Consider the following 5,886-nt stretch of genomic DNA (forward strand, 5'->3'; position numbering starts at 1 on the left):
TTTCTCCTTCCAGAGGTCTGGAACACAGCGGCCAAGAAAGCCAGCCTTAAACATGCCAACAATGATCACACCCTGGAGTAGGTGGCACACTAGGATGAAAGGAACCTGGGTCCCAGGATGAACACGTGCAGCAGAGCTACCTCTTCATCCTGGGTATCCATCTTACTGGACTGAAAAGTGAGAGAGAAATCAATTTCTTACTGAGTCACTGTCTTTTGGGGTCTCTTTCTTATAGCAGCATAGCACATACCCTATGTGGGAGGAAAGAAAAGATAGTGTTAGGCTTCTGATATCATTCCTGACTTGCTCAGAAATGGCTAAGGAACTAGGAAAGGTTGAGACAACAAACATTTATCTTTAATGATTGTAGCTGAGTGAGGCTAGGGCTGGCAGAGAGCAAGGCAAACGACTCTGTAGCCTTGTATCAATATAGGGAAAGCCCCTTGAAAATTACAAACTTCTACCTGGTTCTGGGAGCCTTGTTCATTTAGAGCAGGACAGCAGCCAGCGACAACCTGAATGTCATCCTTGCACTGTGCCCTGCAAACCTATGTCCATTGTCCTTTTCAAAACCTGATTCCAATAAGCTTCCAATGAAGCCTTCATTCACTAACCCCATTTAGTCATTCTGTGTTAATTATGTTTGCAAAAGGGAAAAGTTCTTTAAAATCCTCTACTTCCAGAAGAGCATGGGTCCTCTCACTGAAAGACCATCTGTTTTGCTAAACACAGTAATTTGTCATGGATGCAAGTTTGGAAGTAGAAACTGGGATAAAATGCACTCTTCTGAATAATGAAGGGTTGAGGAATCTGCAGGGGGCTCTGGGAGGGGGAGTTGAGAGCAGCAAGGCTGGAAACTGGGGAGTGGGGTGAGAAAAGATCCCCATTGGCAGAATCGATGTGTGTGTGTGTGTGTGTGTGTGAGAGAGAGAGAGAGGGGGGGGGAGGGAGAGGGAGAGAGAGAGGGAGAGAGAGAACTTGGGGGGAAAAGGCGTGTTGTAGGGGGGAATTCGAAGAGAACTGCACAGTCTACATGATGTAAATCATGTCTCCTCTTCAGTAAATTCTGCCTTGTTCACTAAGACCCCATATGAGAGGGTATATGGTATGTGAGCTTTAATTAGAGGATGGGGGGAAAGTTGATATCTGAATTACACATAGCATAAACAGAAGAAACTCTCATGGAAAGTTAGAGTCAGTCCCAGTCATTGAAAATTCTAAAATTTCAGATACCTTTCTTTGATCATTAATTCTATAATTTTAAAATGATATATACTGGATTGTCATAATCTGAGAGTTACCATTTACCCAATGCTTACAGAATGCCCATTATTGGCATAATAATTGCTAGCAGTTATTGTTCATGAGGATTCAGAAATGGAGAGCTTTCTTCTAGCTGAGAATAGGGTGAATTTTAGAGACGGTAACATGGAAGAAGTTGTATTTGAGTTGGGTCTTTTTGGTTTTGTTTTGTTTTTAAAAACCTTGAGTTGGGTTAGTGGATAGGAATTGATCATACAAGTCTTTTCAGAAGCAGGGAACAGCATTGACAATCTAACCAAAGCTAAAGCCACACAGTTTTTTTTCAATAAATACTTATCAATATCTACTCAGTGCCAGGCATCATGCTAAGTCCTAGGGATTATGAAGATGAAGTTGGTCTCACAAGGTTCTGTTAATAGATTTCCAATTTTTCTATTCATTCTGTTATTGCTTTGCCACAAATATCAGGTTTTTCTTGGCCACATTTCTGCATGGCCAGCTTTTCTCTCTTGAATCTATGCATATGTGCTGCTTCTTTTGCTCCTTAAATGTACAACTTTCCATTTATTCTAGTGCATTTTAACCTGCTATTGATGACTATTTCTCTAATTTATTGAGGTCAATTGAATTTTGATCTTCTATATACTTAGCACATCCATTTGCTTGGGGTCATATGTAATATTTATGAAAACTTGCACTTCCTTTCCACTGTTCAGAACCACATCTCAATAACCTTTGTGCCAGTATATACTGTAGGTTGGGACTAAAACAAGAAATATGGCCCCAGAGTCCCAGGTTACAAAAACTTATTATATCTGTAATTGACCACAGTTTTGTCAGCTCAAGTTGCAATGATACCTCTGAAATGACAGTCAAAAATATTAACAGCAGGTATGTACCCACCACATATAGAAACAGTGATGCATAATGCATTGGATCCCATTCTAGGGAGGCTTTCAGTCCAGATAACAGGGCATATAGATCACACACATGCATTTGTTTGGCAGGGCACTTGCCTACCCTTCTTCCTAATGGATTAAGAGAAAACAAAAGTGAGAACGTAGGAGCTTAGGAAGGAATTCCTTTCTCCGCTGCCGTCTTCTTACTGGATACCTTCAGAAGGAAGAAGTTGTTAATCTGGTTAGTCAGAGCCCAGGACATCCGTGAGTCCACACTGTACCAGTAGTTGGGGTCACCAGTGGTTGAAAGGTCACATCGCTACGTGTGCTGCTTTTACTCCCCATTGCCTGCTAAGAGGCTCAGCCCAGTCTCCATTCAGGACACTTAGATGAGTACAGCTGGTCTGCTTTGCAAATCTGACCATCTTCTCCTCTCTTTCTGCAGGCATGCCTACACATTCTAGCCCCAAAATTTAGAGGGCAGAGGGGGAGCAGGGAATAACAAAGCTTCATTTCAGCCTTAAACATAAGCCATGGGATTCAGACTCAGTCTCTTGGCAGAGTTCTGTTCTAGAAGTTATTGGGTGCTAGCTCAGCTATGAATACAATGATCCTTTAATTTCGATTCCAATGTCTTTCTTGTGTATAGTTTCCTTGGGAGTCCCAGGCAGAGGAGAGATGATTAGCAGAGCAGGATTTGGCTATTTCTGGTCCTCAGTTGTGGCAGGCAATATTGTTGGTTTCACAAATTTTTGCTTCCTTTCCCGGGGAAGGATTATACTTCCCTACCCCACTGACATCAGACTTGGCCAGGTGATCTAGTTCTTACCAAGAACATGTGAGCAGATCTAGATGTTTAGACTCCAGGCAGAAGCATTAAGAGACAGGATACAATTCACCATGGCTGCTATTGCTCTTACATGAGACCTTGGGTCCTGGCACTGAAAACAACCTAGAATACAGCCAAGCTGACCTGCAATGAACATGTATAGTATTTTGAGAAATAAAACTTTGTTGTTATAAACCACTTTGGAATCACCTGTTACTGCAGCCTAACCTAGCTTATTCTGACTGGTACATTTACTTTCTTACCATCTGCATCAAACACCATTGTTTGCCCTCCCAACAACGATTCTCCATTTCCTCCAAAGAGAACCCCAATTTTGCCAGGGTATTCACCTCATTCTACATGCGTTTGAAGTAGGAGATTCTAATTCCCAGCCATAGGGAGTGAATCATAATTAATTTAAGCCATTCATGATGGATTCTTGCTCCTTGCTGGTGGTGACTGACAGGTGTGGGAAGTCTGCTTGAGGGCTCCTGAGACAGGTTTTCCTTGATAATAAAAAGAGACACAGAGGGCCGGCCGAGTGGCTCAGTTGGTTAAGAGCTCGCTCAAGAGTTTGAGCTCTGAGCAACAGCGGTTCGAGTCCAGCCTGAGCTGAGCAGCCGCTGAGCTGCCAACAGGCAGCAGGATGGCTCAGCTAAAAAAAAGAGACACATGGGAAGAAACAGTCTCTCCACTTCTGCTGGACATTGTGTGTCCACATGTGTCAGCTAGAATCGTGGCAGCCATTTTTAACTACGAGGAGCACTTGCCTATGGATGACAGAGTGAAAAGATGGAAAGAATCTGCATCCCTGATAATGTTATTGAGCCGTTAAATGAAGTAACTCTAGAGCTGACCTACCCTTAGATTTCTTGTTACATGAGATAATTCATTTTTGTTATTGTTTAAGACAGTTGAATCTGGAATGGAGGAAAAAAGAATGTGTTTAGCTTTAAGGATATTGAGGTGGTGGCAGAACAGCATCCTTTGATATTGGTGAAGCTCAGGAGATGTCAGGGTTAAATTTGAATTTGGAAGCTATCTATGGAGAAATAGTACATAAAGTAATACATTTTAGAAAATCATGCTGTACTTGGGGTAGTACCTCTGTGCTTGAGGAATTTCGGTAATATAACATTACCCTATACAGATGTAGCCACTTCCTAACTGGATATGCCATTATCTCACCTCCTCACTTACCAGTGATCCTAGAAAAGGAAGATCAGCGTTGGTAGCAACCTCTAGAGAGGAAGAGCAAAGATAGTGAGGAAGTGACTATAACATCTGGATCCTCAGGTCCTGATCTCCTCAAGCCTGGGTTTTGGGGATTTTGGTAACCATTTGCATGTGACTTAAATATTCCAGTCTGTGTAGATGACCATGAAAACGGGTTATAAGCAACTTCTAAATTTACTGACTCTTATATACAAATTGTCATTCCAGGAAATTATGGTTCTGATCTTCTTATAGACATCCCATGTATGATGCTGCAAAAGCCCAGTAGGAAGCATTAAGATCAAGAAAATATACACTGGGGCCGGCAGAGTGGCTCAGTTGGTTAAGAGCGCTGAGCAACAGGGTTGCTGGTTCAATTCCCACATGGGCCAGTGAGCTGTGCCCGGGCTGAGCTGCCACTGAGCTGCCAACAGGTGGCAGGATGGCTCAGCTGATGAGAGCACGTGCTCCTAACAACAAGGTTGCCAGTTCGACTCCCACATGGGATGGTGGGCTATGCCCACCTACAACTAAGATTGAACAGGGCACCTTGAGCTGAGCAGCCTCGAGCTGCCAAAGGGCAGCCGGATGGCGACCGGACTTGGAGCTGAGCTAGCTACGCCCTCCACAACTAAGATTGAAGGACAACAACTTGGCTGTTCTCCTTCCCCAATAAAATTTAAAAAAGAAAATATACACCATGGGACATCAAGGAAATGGTCCATATAGAAGATAGACCCTCTAGTGTGCAAGTTGGTCTGTGGTTAAAAGAGTTTTGAAAGTTACTAATCCATAGGGCACTAGATTACTGTTACTTTAATACATGGGGGGGGGGTATTTTGCAACACAAAAGGATTTACCTAACATTGCTTGAAAAAGAAATAAATTTTGAAATTCTGTTTAGACAGAACCTTTCTAAAGGTACATCTAGTGGGTTAATGCACACATTTAAATAATATTTACTATACAGTGAAGCCTGTATCTTATTTGAAACATCTTACCACATTTCTAAGTTGTCATTGCTGGGCCTGCCTTGAAATTACTCTTGATTCCCTAAGCCTAAAAAAGGACATATTTTAATGAGCTGGAAGAACAAATGCAGTCTCAAAAATGGCTAACTTCAGTCTTGCAGTTATTTAGAAAGGAAAATCTGGCTTCAAACATTGTTGTTTGCAGGCAGATTCTGCAATTGGCTGGGACCAAGAATGGTGTTTAAAGATGACTCAGTTGTATGGCCTGAGGGGGAAGACTAGCCACTAGTCCATCTGAATGAAATGAGTCTGAGATCCGTTTTCATCACGTTGAGGTTCTACAGGCCTAGAACAGCTGCAGACTAGGAGGGGGTGTCCAGTGTAAGAAAACCTGAGACCCTAAGAAATGTACCTTCAAACAGTCTGAACCGGGAAGGGCTAAAACCCAACTCCCCCTCAACCTCCAGCTCCAGTTCCAGGCCAGGATTTGGGCACAGAATTCCAAAGCTAGGGTGTAACTGGGGGACTAGCCAGGTGACCTTTGCTAGGCCCCGGAGTTCCCCTTGGGACGTCCCTGAGGCCCTGCTCAGGCTCTGTAGGGGACCGTCAGTGACCCAAGCCCCCGATGCTCGCGACCACCTTTGAAACGCATCCTGCTGCCCGCTGCACACCATTATTAGTCCGTCAGCCAGGACATCCCTCCACGCCC

This window comes from Hipposideros armiger, unplaced genomic scaffold, assembly GCF_001890085.2.
Source record: "Hipposideros armiger isolate ML-2016 unplaced genomic scaffold, ASM189008v1 scaffold_82, whole genome shotgun sequence".
Classification (NCBI taxonomy): Eukaryota; Metazoa; Chordata; class Mammalia; order Chiroptera; family Hipposideridae; genus Hipposideros; species Hipposideros armiger.